The sequence below is a fragment of the Phocoena sinus genome, chromosome 12 (genome assembly GCF_008692025.1).
Source record: "Phocoena sinus isolate mPhoSin1 chromosome 12, mPhoSin1.pri, whole genome shotgun sequence".
Classification (NCBI taxonomy): Eukaryota; Metazoa; Chordata; class Mammalia; order Artiodactyla; family Phocoenidae; genus Phocoena; species Phocoena sinus.
In genome coordinates, this window is record NC_045774.1 from 52,179,910 (window position 1) to 52,193,366 (window position 13,457).

Here is a 13,457-nt window from a genome sequence, read left to right on the forward strand (position 1 = left end):
AACTGGACATAGTGGTCCCCTCTAGTAGCCTGGAGTCCAGATGGGAGACAAGACAGGTACACAAAACAGTTAAGACGGAGGAGAGAGGGGAGTTTGGGAGATGAGGTGTCTGGCTCGGAATGCCTGTTCCACAGAGCCTCTCCACAGACGGACAGATCACACCTTAAACTCTTAGAAGAACGTTTTCCCAAGCTCTCTAACGCAGCTACTCACCACTCAGACACACACACATGCGCGCATGCGCTATGAGGGACCCAGATAGGCATTTCAGCTTCTGCATGTCTGTTCAATAGAGCCCACGTTTCAGAGTTCATCATCATTAGCCAGGACACCACGGGGTATCAGCCTGGGACTCTGGGTTGTTACTGGTTGGTTTTAATTCTCCTCTATTAGATGCTACGCCAGATCTAAATAAATTGGGAATTGATAGGTTTTAGAGATTTAGTAAAGTGATGAGATTAAGATTTTCACCAGGATTTCAATATGCAAGTTAATATTACATTATAAGGAGGACTGATCTGCATGCCACATCATGGAACACTGAGGGATACATTCATTTATTTATTTATTTGGAATTTTTTTCCAAACAGCTCTATTGAGATATAATTCACATACTATACAATTCACCAGTTTACATTGTTCAAGTCAGTGGTTTTTAGTAGATTCGGAGAGTTGTACAACCATTACTATGATAAATTTTAGCACATTTTCATCACCCCGCAAAGAAATCTTGTACCCAGTTAAGCAGTCACTCCCCATCCACCGCTCCTGTAGCTCTTGGCAACCACTCATCTACTTTCTGTCTCTATGGATTTGCCTATTCTGGACATTTCATATAAATGGAATCATAGACTATGTGGCTTTTTGTATCTGGCTTCTTTTACTTAGCCTAATGTTTTTAAAGTTCATCCTTGCTGAAGCATGTTATCAGTTCTTCATTCCTTTTCATGGCCAAATAATATTTCCTGGTGTGAATATATCACATTTTGTTTACCATTCATCAGTTGACGGACATTTGGGTTGTTTCCACTTTTTGGCTATCATGAGTACTCCAGCAATACATTTTAGAAAATCCATAATACCCAGAAAAAAGTTGAATTTTCTTATACCGGTATGATCATTTTTTTATGAAGGATTAATGAAAAATACCCCACCCTCGACCCTGGCTGCCTAAACCAGCCACTTGCTGCATACCTCGGGACTCTAGGGAGAGTTTCATGTGTGGACAGCAGTTTCCAGTGCAATAAGTTGATTGTAGATGAAAACTCAGATTCCTGACTGGAGAGATGCCTGCTGTGGCCAGTGAAGCTACAAGATGGTTAGTCCAATAGCTTGTTTGAAAAACCTTTACCCATCTGCTTTTTAAAAAATGCTTTATTTGTAAACCATAATTTATTATCCTTTTCCCTAACGATTGGTATATAGGAACTTTTATGTCATTACATATAGCGCCACAGGGACCATCCGTATCCATATCCATAAACCTCGTGCCCTCCTGTGAGTGATTCTAAGGGTTAGGCTCCTCGAGGTTTTTCTGAAAGGGTTGAGGAGTTTGAGAAGCACTATGGTATGCCCCTGAAGGAACTCCAGGAAACGTCTTCTGTGTGTCACGTTAAATTCTGCTTATGATCAATTCTGCACACTCTTTCACGTTTACAAGTAAAGCTTGAGTTCAAGAAATGGAGCACAAAGTTGAGTGTATTGGTTCACCTTTGCTGTGACAAACCATCCCAAAACTTAGCCGCCTTAAAGTAACCACTGTTTCATTCAGTTCTGTGAGTCAGCTGGTGCTTGCTCTGGTTTGGCCTGATGTGGCTGGGGCCAGATGGTAAGGGAGGACCTCACTCCCGTATCCGGGCCTCACCTGGGCTGGTGGGGTGACTCCAGCTTCCCTTTATGCACTTCCTCACCCCCTACGAGGAGGAGGCTAGTCCAGGCTTACTCTCATGCATGGAAGATTTCCAAGGAGGAGCGAGGAGGGCAGACTCTGGGGAGCAAACACTTTTGATGCCTCTGCTTGCGACACATTTGCTCATGGGCCACCAGTCAAAGCCAGTCATGTGGCCAAATCTAGATCAAGGGGTGGAAAACTAGACACCACCTCCCGATGGTGGGAGCAACAAAGTCACGTTGCAAAGAGATTTCACACAAGGACAGGGGAACTATGATGGCCATTTTTATAAACAATTCACCACAGCAAGGAACAGCCAGCTCTTGCATCAAGAAGGAATTCTGATCACATGTAGGCTGGTTTGTGGCCTTTGTGGACAGCCCAGGTTGGCCCCATTGCCTCATTGCACAAATGGTGTCACTCTTCATCCTTTCGTCCAACACATTTTATTGGCATCATAGAGAAGGGAGCATCTTCATCTTCTGGGGATAGAAGGGGAAGGAGAAGGTTCTTATGATTTGTATTTTAGTAGAATCCTTCAGTGTATGAAGCAAGTCAGGAAAGTCCTGCATTGGGGAAAGGTCCGTTGAGGTTCACAGTGGAAGGATTTCCCTGAGCATCACAGAAATGATTTGAAGGTTGCAGATGCTCTTCTAGATCTGGTGAGGCAATAAGCTTTGTCTGGCCGGAGCTTCAGCAGCATGCAGGAATCCTGACATGTTTGGAGAAAAGGGAACCAATATATATTTGAATATTTCTAATATGACTTGTCCAATTTACATATTCTAATTGGTCATCTATGTTTACTTTTTTTTCTTTTTTTTTTGCGGTACACGGGCCTCTCACTGTTGTGGCCTCTCCCTTTGTGGAGCACAGCCTCCAGACGCACAGGCTCAGCAGACATGGCTCACGGGCCTAGCCGCTCTGCGGCATGTGGGATCCTCCCGGACCGGGGCACGAACCCGCGTCTCCTGCATCGGCAGGCGAACTCTCAACCACTGCGCCACCAGGGAAGCCCTACTTTTTTTTTTTTTTAATTTATTTATTTTTGGCTGCATTGGTTCTTTGTTGCTGCACGTAGGCCCTCTCCAGTTGTGGTGAGTGGGATCCGCCTCTCATCATGGTGTGCAGGCCTCTCATTGCGGTGGCCTCCCCTGCTGCAGAGCATGGGCTTCAGTAGTTGTGGCGCACGGGCTCAGCCGCTCCACGGCATGTGGGATCCTCCCGGACCAGGATCCCACCTGTGTTCCCTCCATTGGCAGGCGGACTCCCAGCCACTGCGCCACCAGGGAAGTCCCCTATGTTTACTTTTCAGTGGATTGGATACAGCAGGCAGCTGTAACCCATTAGATTTTGGAGTAGAAAAGACACTTTAAGTCCTGGGTTTTATTTTGGGAGTGCTGTTAGCTTTGTTCATTTCCCTTAGTGTAGATAATGTGAGGTTGATAGCCCTGCTCCCCTTCCTGTTCTGTAAAAAGTATATGTATATGTAAGTATAAACCTTTTGAAATTCTTGAGCTCCTTGTAGAATGGTGACGTGTGAAGTCAAGGCAGTGCTTCCTTTTAAAAGTTTGTACAAGGTGATATGTCAGTAAATCAGTAGCCTCAGAGCCCTGGGGGCTTTCGAACAATCCATTGGTTTTATGAAATTATAGCATGTGTTGATTTTTCAGAATGGTACTAGTCCTAATTTAGAGTGGATAGCCCTTTATCCTTCTCTCCCTGGGTTTTCTCTGATCCGTCTTACATGTGTGGTGGGGAAGGAGGAAGTGGGAGAGCGGAAGCAGGGAGTATATACGACTGTCTTAAGCACTTTCATCACAGGGTAAGACGGAGGAACGGAGGCTGAATCAAGCAATAATCCAAAAAAGTGGAAAGGATGTACGTTAACAGCTGTTGACTCCCTACCTGACAAATAACCCCACTCCTTGTCTTGTTTCATTTAATCCGTATAACAGTGATGAGAGAATATCTCCCCCAGAGAGAAGAGCCAGCTCAGACATATAAGTTAAAGTCAAGTGCCAGGATACCAGTGGGGCAGCCTTGATCCTGGTGTGAGGTGGCAGGAGTGACTGGGAACACTCAGCTCTCAGCTCCCCGCTCCGTATCCAGGAGGTGAGCCCCACCTTCTCTGATTCAGCCCATAGGAATGGTCAGTTCCAGAATGAATGGAGACTGGAGTCGGATAAGGGGGAGTTCACCATGGAGCCTTTGGCCAATTCTGTGACCTCCCAAACTCAGGTCCCTCCACGGTGATGAGTGGTGACACTGCTTCCTCATTGGTTCCTTGTGTGGATTGAGACAACCCCTGGAAGGAGCCCAGCACGGGGCCTGCCCTACATCAGCCTTCAAAAATGTTTATTTACTGCTCCCCAACCCCCATCTCCAACTACCACCCCTTACGGTCAGTATTCAGCCACCTCCCTCCATGTTTTTCAGAAGGAAAATGGCATGGAATGGCCAAGAGAGGCCACCTGATGCCCTCCTGGACGCCCCCGGCCTGAGTGCCCTTGATTCTGAGCACCTTCCATCTTCTCCTTTGACCCCAAGGAAGGGGGATGAGGGCGAGGAGGGAGGATTTGAGTGGTAGCCCTGATGCCTAAGGTCTGTCACATTCAAACTCCCATCGGTGCTGATGGCCTGTTTATGAGTGACATTTAGTACAATGCTTAGAAGAAAAATAAAACCTCCCTCAAAAAATCTAACAAAAGGCTGCCTAAAGACATATTTGGCGTCTCTGCTGGGAGAGGCATGATAGCCAAATACAGCAGATGTGGGAGGTGAGTAGCCAGCGTTTTTATTGCTAATCATCTTTTTGTTCATGGAACTGGGGGTGATATTCAAGAGCCCTGGGCCAGGCAGAAGTTAGCCTTGTTCTCCTGGGGTTCTTTGTTTCTACGTTTGTTTTTAATCCTAAAGTGTCATTGCAGTTTGGTTTTCAATTGGAGAATGGAACTGCCATCTCATTCGCTCAGTGCAAATGTACTGAACACCTCCTAGGTGTCCCAGCTGGAGATTCGTAGTCATTTCCACAGCAGCCCTAGCAGATAGGTACTGTGGCCATTCCCATTTTCATGAGGCTCAGAGAAGCTAGCACTACCAAGCCTGCTTGATTTGGAACTGTGCACTTAAAGCACTGGTGGCCCTGAGCACTGTGGGGTATTTGTAGGATATGCTGTGAGGAGCCTCTGAGGATGCCCTGCCCTGATAGTTTGCCATCCCTGTGGTCTTTCTCTTCTCCCTTCCTATAAGTTGCTTTATCTCCCCAGATTCTTATTTTTTCAGGCATGATAACACATTCTCCATCCTCACCACACAGTGTCAGCAGTATAAAGGATAACCCAAAGGATAAAAGTCATGAGGGCAGAGACAGGCTTGTTCCCTGTGTCCCCAGGGCCTTGCACCGTGCCTGACAGATGCTGGGCACTCAGTAATGTTTGTTTACTGACTCTGTGGTAGAAAGCTCTTCCATTCCTTATTGCTAACTACATCTGGTCATTTGATGATGATGATGGAGATAAACATTCTGTTAAAAATGAAAAGCATCCCCCCGTCTCGATTATTTGGAGGTGGGTGGTGATGCCAGCCCCCTAGGAGCCCTTTTTCATGGTCTGCCCTTGATGCCACATTAATTCTCAGCTCCCTGCTCCTCTGAAGGCATGCTGCTTTCTTGGTGTTCCACTTAGCTGACTGGGCACCACTTAGCCACTCATCATTCGTTGAACTGAATTCAGTGACTGCTCTTGGATTTGGAGTCTTGAGGAAGACTCAGGACTTGGAGCATCTCCATGGTGACCCAGTCCCCGGGATGTCACTGGGCATGGACACATCCGTAACCTTACATCAACCTGTTCTTGATCAGTCAGACTCTCCAGCCAAGAGATTGGGCATTCCCGCTTGAGTCTAAGGGTGCTAGTGATAGAATGAAATGCACGGATCGGATCCAGGAGAGATGCTGGCACTGCAGAGCCTGAGCTGTGCAGCAGAGTTCACATATGGTTGGAAGATGAGCCTCGGAGAATTGGGAACGGTGTCAGCCAGACACCAGTGCCAAGTAGCACAGATTTAAAGATTTCTTGATACTCCTAGACAGCTGAGCAGAGATTTTATCAGCAGCAGCAAATGCAGCCAGCCCATCGTGCCTTGGCAGCATTTGTGGAATTAATTGGAGCACTGAGTTGACAGGACACCAGTGTGGGGATATCTAAGAACCTTCTCTTTGGTGCGTGTGTCATGCTTTGTGTTGAATTGTGTATCCAAGGTCTCTGGCAGTGAGGAATGTTGCCCTCTGCTGGGACTGTAACTTAATTTTTTATTCAAGTAACTTAGCCAAAAATGTTTGTATTGATGGCAGTGTTTCTAACATGCTTGGTAGAAACTGAAATGTTTTTATTAATGACGCTGACTATTGAGAGTTATGGAGGGTCTCCAGTTCTGACACACTGCTCTTCGCTCACTGTAGGAATGTGCTGGAGTCAAACGACTTCTGTTTGTTTTGTTCAGATAGTTCACCCAGAAACTTGTCCCTGTGCTTATTTTCTACTCTGAGTGTTAATAAGGGCAGATCCCCCCTAGAACGTGTACTCTTATTACATGGCATGTGAGTTTCTGGTGATCTTTCTCTGCATGGAATCTTATTTAAATCTATTAGTGGAACTGCTTGTTACAAAGCCTTTGCCCCTTTCCAAAATCAGTTGTAATGTAATTATATAGATATTTTTAATGATTGACATCACACACTCAAATTACTCTATATTGGTAAAACCTCACAGAAATCTTATGATCCATGGGACCTCCAAAATTATTTTGGTGTAATAAAATTTAATGGTGAGTGCTTTTTCCTTTTCCGGTAAGCAGCTTGAGGTGACCTCTAAAAATGGTTCACTATTCACTTGACCCAGAAAACCCCACAAAATCATGCAAATCGAGAGGTTGAAATCTTCGTGTTCACTTTAAGAACACACGTGAAACTGCCCAGGCCACTGAGAGTACGCATGTCCGAAAGCCACCAAGTATCTGAGGGATGTCACTTTAAAGGAGCAGTGTGTGCCATTCCGTCGTTACAATGGTGGAGTTGGTAGGTGTGCCCAGGCCAAACAGTGGGGCTGGACGCAGGGTCGGTGGCCCAAAAAGAGTGCTGAATTTTCACTGCACACTCTCAAAAACGCAGAGAGTAACGCTGAACTTAAGGGCTTAGATGTAGGTTCTCTGGTCATTGAGCACATCCAGGTGAACAAAGCCCCCAAGATGCAGTGCAGGACTTACAGAGTTCATGGTGGGATCGACCCATACATGAGCTCTCCCTTCCACATTGAGATGATCCTTACTGAAAAAGAACAGATGGCTCCTAAACCAGAAGAGGAGGTTGACCAGAAGAAAAAGATATTCCAGAAGAAACTGAAGAAACAAAAACGTATGGCCTGGGAATAAATGCTGCAAAAAATAAATGCAAATAAAAGTTAAAAAAAAAGAAAAAATTTAATGGTGAGTAAATTGCTAAAAATCTAATTTACAGTCTATAGGAATTAGCAAGTAAGACAATTTGAATTTATTAGGGCAGTGCTTTTCAACAGTGATCCACAGTTGTAAATTCACCTTATAGAGCCATCTGGTCCACATATATGGATTTGTATGTAAATACATAGACACAGAGCAGTAGAACAAAACTTCTTGAATTTACTTACTGTGTGCAATGCCCTCTGACATTTTCTATTCTGTTCTTTTTTTCTTTCCTTCCTGTCTCTCTTTCATACTTCCTCCCTCTTTCTTTCTTTGTTTTTGTTTTTTTGGCTGTACTACGCGGCATGCAGGATCTTGGTTCCCTGACCAGGGATTGAACCCGTGCCCCCTGCAGTAGAAGCATGGAGCCCTAACCACTGGACTGCCAAGGAATTCTCCCCTCCCTCTTTTATGCTGGTCTTGACCCATCAAATCAATGTCATCATTTAGTAATGGGTCATGTGACAATGCACAGTTCTAAATACACTGTGTCAGGAGTAAAGATTTTCAACCATCTCCATCCCTTTCTTTCTCCAAGTTTCTGATGTATGTGTATGTGGTTTCTTTCTTTCTTCCTTTTTATTTATTTTAATTTTTTTTAAGTTTTCTTTTTTTAAATATTTATTTATTTTATTTACTTAGTTTTGGCTGCGTCAGGTCTTAGTTGCAGCACTCAGGATCTTTGTTGTGGTGCGCAGGCTCTCTAGTTGTGGCACGAGGGCTCAGTTGCCCTGCGGCATGCGGGATCTTAATTCCCCAACCAGGGATCGAACCCGCATCCCCTGGATTGGAAGGCGGATTTGGTTTTTTGTTCTATAAATTTTTTTTTGAATTTTATTTTATTTATTTTTTATACAGCAGGTTCTTATTAGTTATTCATTTTATACATATTAGTGTATATATGTCAATCCCAATATCCCAATTCATCCCACCACCACCACCAGCCACTTTCGCCCCTTGGTGTCCATAGGTTTGTTCTCTACATCTGTGTCTCTATTTCTGCCCTGCAAACCAGTTCATCTGTACCATTTTTCTAGGTTCCACATATATGCATTAATATACGATATTTGTTTTTCTCTTTCTGACTTACTTCACTCTGTATGACACTCTCTAGATCCATCCATGTTTCTACAAATGACCCAATTTCATTCCTTTTTACGGCTGAGTAATATTCCATTGCATATCTGTGCCACATCTTTATCCATTCGTCTGTCGATGGGCATTTAGGTTGCTTCCATGACCTGGCTATTGTAAATAGTGCTGCAATGAACATTGGGATGCATGTGTCTTTTTGAACTATGGTTTTCTCAGGGTATATGCCCAGCCGTGGGATTGCTGGGTCATATGGTAATTCTATTTTTAGTTTTGTAAGGAACCTCCATACTGTTCTCCATAGTGACTGTATCAATTTACATTCCCACCAACAGTGCAAGAGGGTTCCCTTTTCTCCACACCCCCTCCAGCATTTGTTGTTTGTAGATTTTCTGATGATGCCCGTTCTCACTGGTGTGAGGTGATACCTCATTGCAGTTTTGATTTGCATTTCTCTAAGGATTAGTGACGTCGAGCAGCTTTTCGTGTGCTTCTTGGGGAAGGCAGATTCTTAACCACTGGACCACCAGGGAAGTCCCTCTTCCTTCCTTTTTAAAATTATCCTCTGCTTTCTGCCAGGTAGCAGTACTACAGAACTGAAAACAGCTTGAAACCCCACCTTGAGCTCAGCTGTCCTTCCTGTACTCCTCCCAGCCCCAGTCTTTAGAGCAAACAGACCTCTAAGAATGCCTTCCGTGAGTGACTTACCCTGCTGCACTGCAGGCAAGTTCTTCTCTTATTTACTGGTTGAGAGTAATCTTTACAACTAGTTCAATAAAAGGCCCATAGTATTGTCACTGCTGCAGCTTGGGAAGAGCGTTGTTTAATAATAATCATACTAAAACAGTACATATTTATTAAGCACTTACTGATTCAGACACAGGCTCAGTGCTTCATATACATTATCTCATTAGGTCATCATAGGTACCCTGGTACCCAGAGACAGGTACCATGATATATCCCCGAGTTACACACAGAAAGCTGAAGCATGAAAGGTCATGCAGAGGACCTATCCACTCCTTTATACCTCCCTACACTCATGTTGTTCATTAAGCTAGTGGCCTCTCTGAACAGGTTCTTTTTCTTAAGCATATATTTGAGGGTGGTAGACACTTTACCCTGCTTAACAAACATTCAGTGAGCTCTTCTCTGTCCCAGGCACTTTGCAGGACACTAGGGAAGGACTCAGGAAGGACGTGGCCCCATCATGTAACCATTTTGCAGTGTGATGAGGTTGGGGATAGCTCAGGGAGGAGACCCCATGAGGGAGAGGGGCAGGTGGCAGGCTCGCCCCAGCCCAGGAGGCCCCTGGTCCTCTGCTCTTGGGAAGTTTTTTGGCGGGGTTGTGGGGTGGGGTAGGAGGGCCAGGGGCCTCTGACCCACCATCAGTTTATAAATTTATTTTATTTATTTATTTATTTTTGGCTTCATTGGGTCTTCGTTGCTGCTCGTGGGCTTTCTCTAGTTGCAGCTAGCATGGGCTACTCTTGATTGCGGTGCACGGGCTTCTCATTGCAGTGGCTTCTCTTGTTGCGGAGCACAGGCTCTAGGTGCACAGGCTTCAGTAGTTGTGGCACGCAGGCTTCAGTAGTTGTGGCTGGGGGGCTCTAGAGCGCAGGCTCAGTAGGTGTGGCTCACCGGGCTTAGTTGCTCTGCACCATGTGGGATCTTCCCAGACCAGGGCTCGAACCCGTTTTCCCCTGCATTGGCAGGCAGGTTCTTTAACCACTGCACCACCAGGGAAGCCCCCATCATCAGTTTAGACAAACCCTGAAGAAAGTATTGCCTACCTCAGTGGGATAATTGAAACACTTGAAAGAATTCCTTTATTTTCAGGGTCCTGAGAGAGTAAAGTAGCTGTTCTTCTGCATGGTTGTTGTCAACAGAGATGCAACAGAAAAATTAACCTTTGTCTAATATGAGTCTGATGATTCCATTTTTTAAAAGAGAGGGTCCAGGGAGTAATAATTCGTCCATCTAAATAAACGATAACATGTGGGAGGTTCAGAAGGGTTAAAGTTTCACATGCTTATGTGGCCTCACTGCCTCTTTCCACCTCAGGCCTTTGTATCGCTCATCTGCCGTTGTAACGGCAGACCCCCTGAGAGTGTCTCTTCCCTACATTTTTTTAGGCTGCAAGAGAAAAGCACCTCATGTACTGTGTTGTGCTGGCATTAGTTATCTGAATGCTTACAAATGACACGGAATCTGCCTGGATGAGATAAACTGAGGGCAGACCACCTGGCCCTGGCCACCCAGAGAGGTCCAACGGTTCATTAGAAATGCAAAGCCTTGAATCAGAATCTGTATTCTAACTAGACCCCAGGCTGTTCATATGGATATTAGACTTTCAGAAGCGCTGGGCTGGGCCAGGTTGTGCCAACCATATTCTTCCCCAGGTGGGGGAGCATCCTAAGGATGCACTTTGTCCTTGTCCATTTTCTAGTTGCCTGAGGCATGCGCATGTCTGTGGAAGCACATGCTTTGTGCTTCAACCCTGCCTGCTCCCCTAACACCCACAGGTGCTCATCAATTAGTTCTTCTGCTTAATTAGACCCTCAGAAATATATTCCAGTATGTTTTGGGGTCAAATTCAACATTTGTCAAAAACAAATTTATGACTGAAATATATAAACGACACATACTTAAGGCATACCATTTGGTAAGTTTTGACGTGTATACCAATGAAACTATGCTACAATCAAGATGAGAAACATATCCATCACCTGCTACCATGAACGTCTCCTTGTGCCCTTTTGCATCCTCCCCCCATCCCCAGGTAACAACTAATCTGCTTTCTGTCACTAAAGATGAGTTGGCATTTTCTAGAATTTTATGTGAATGGAATCCCACAGGCCTCTTTCGTTTGACTGGCTTCTTTCACTCAGCTTAATTATTTTGAGATTCATCATGTTTATCAGTTTATTGCTGAGTAGCATTCTGCTGTATAACACAGCAATCTATATACTTGTTTAAAACTTGGGTTGTTTCCAGTTTGGGGCTATTTACAAACAGGGCTGCCATGAACATCTGCATGTAAGTCTTCGTATGATCATGTGCGTTCATTTTGCTTGGTAAATGGATACCTAGGAATGGAATACCTGGATCACATGGTCCCATATATAACTTCTTAAAAGAATACCAATTGTTTTCTACAGTGGTTATACCATTTTATATCCACCCCAGCAGCATGCGAGAGTTCCAGTTCCTTCACATCATCTCCGTCATTCAGTACTGTCTGCCTTTTTGATTACACCCATCCTAGTGGGGGTGATGTGGTATCTCGGTGTGGTTTTAATATGCAGATCACGAAGCATCCTTTTTTTTTAATTAATTAATTTTTTGGCCGCACTGTGGAACATGTGGGATCTTAGTTCCCCAAACAGGGATCGAACCCGTGCCCCCTGCAGTAGAAGTGTGGAGTCTTAATCACTGGACCACCATGGAAGTCCCACTAAGCATCTTTTTATGTGCTTTTTTGCCATTTATATGGCTTCTCCAAAGTGACTATTGAAGCCATTAATTGGGTTGTATGTCATATTGAGTTTGAGTGTTCTTTATGTAATCTGGATTCAAGTCCTTTATCAGATAAATGATTTGCCTGTGTTCTCTTCCAGTCTGGGCTTGTTTTTCATCTTTTAAAGACGTTTTAAATTTTGATGAAGTCCAGTTTATCAGTTTGTTCTCTTATGGATCATGCTTGTGGTATTGTATCTGAGAAATATTCGCCTAAAACAAGGTCATAAGGGATTGCTCTTACGCTTTCTTTAGAAGTGTTAGAAGTTTAAGTTCGTTTTTAGTTTTACATCCATGATCCATTTTTAGTTAATTTTTTATATGATATATGTAGGATGAAACATTTTTGCTTTTTTTTTTTTTGCATACGTATATCCAATTTTTCTAGCATCATTTGTTGAAAAGATTCTCCTTTTTCTACTGAATTGCCTTTGAACCTGTGTTGAAAATCACTTGTCCATATATATGTAAATAAGCCTCTTAAACCGTCCAGGGCCTGGCAGTAGGGAAAACCACTAAAGAAAGCTGAGGACTCTGGGATCCCAAATGGTCTGGGCAGTTGCCTTCTGGTATGAAGCTTGGGCTCAAGCTTTGGAGCCTTTAAGGGTATCTTCAGGACTTCCCTCGTGGTACAGTGGTTAAGAATCCACCTGCCAATGCAGGGGACATGGGTTCGATCCCTGGTCTGGGGAGATCCCACATGCCGTGGAGCAACTAAGCCCATGTGCCACAACTACTGAGCCCACGTGCCACAACTACTGAAGCCCACGCACCTAGAGCCTGTGCTCCGCAACCAGAGAAGCCACCGCAATGAGAAGCCCGAGCACTGCAACAAAGAGTAGCCCCCGCTCACCGCAACTAGAGAAAAGCCCACGCAGAGCAACGAAGACCCAATGCAGCCAAAAATAAATAAATAAATTTATTTATTTATTTAAAAAAAAATATTTTGAACTTGCCCTGGGAGTCCATCAGGAGTGGACCTGCAGAGTGTGCCGACCTTGGGAGAGTTGAGGAGATAATCCCTGAAATCATTTTTGGTAGGGCTTAATTCTCTCACTGTCCTCTATTGAGCAAGGCTGGAGAGTACATAGAAAGTACCTTTCTAGATGCATAGGAAAGGTGTTAATTCAGTACATGCAGTGGGTGCTTTAGGACATGGGGCTTAATACTCTTCTGCAATTCTGGTTGAGAAGGGCTGCTGGACTAAGAAGGGCTAGGAGACCGAGACTTAGAAAGCTGGGAGGCCTCATCACTTCACAGCATCCACAGTCGCCCGAGCTTGGGCGAGTTCTGAGCCTTTTCCAGTCTGAGATTAGATGTGACTCCAGGCAGTGGTAGAGTTGACAACAGACTGCCACTCTCTAGACCAGGGGTCCCCAACCCCTGGGCCGTGGACTGCCTGTTAGTAACCAGGCCGCACAGCAGGAGGTGAGCAGCGGGTAAGCAAGCGGAGCTTCAT

General features: G+C 44.7%; 1 protein-coding gene and 1 pseudogene across 2 annotated transcripts in view; both read left to right on the plus strand.

The window, feature by feature from the left end:
- Positions 1–13,457, plus strand: part of BEND3 (BEN domain containing 3) — a 35,333-nt gene that overhangs the window by 15,284 nt on the left and 6,592 nt on the right. The gene's annotated exons all lie outside the window — the stretch shown is intronic.
- On the plus strand, positions 6,631–7,321 carry LOC116763712 (annotated as a pseudogene).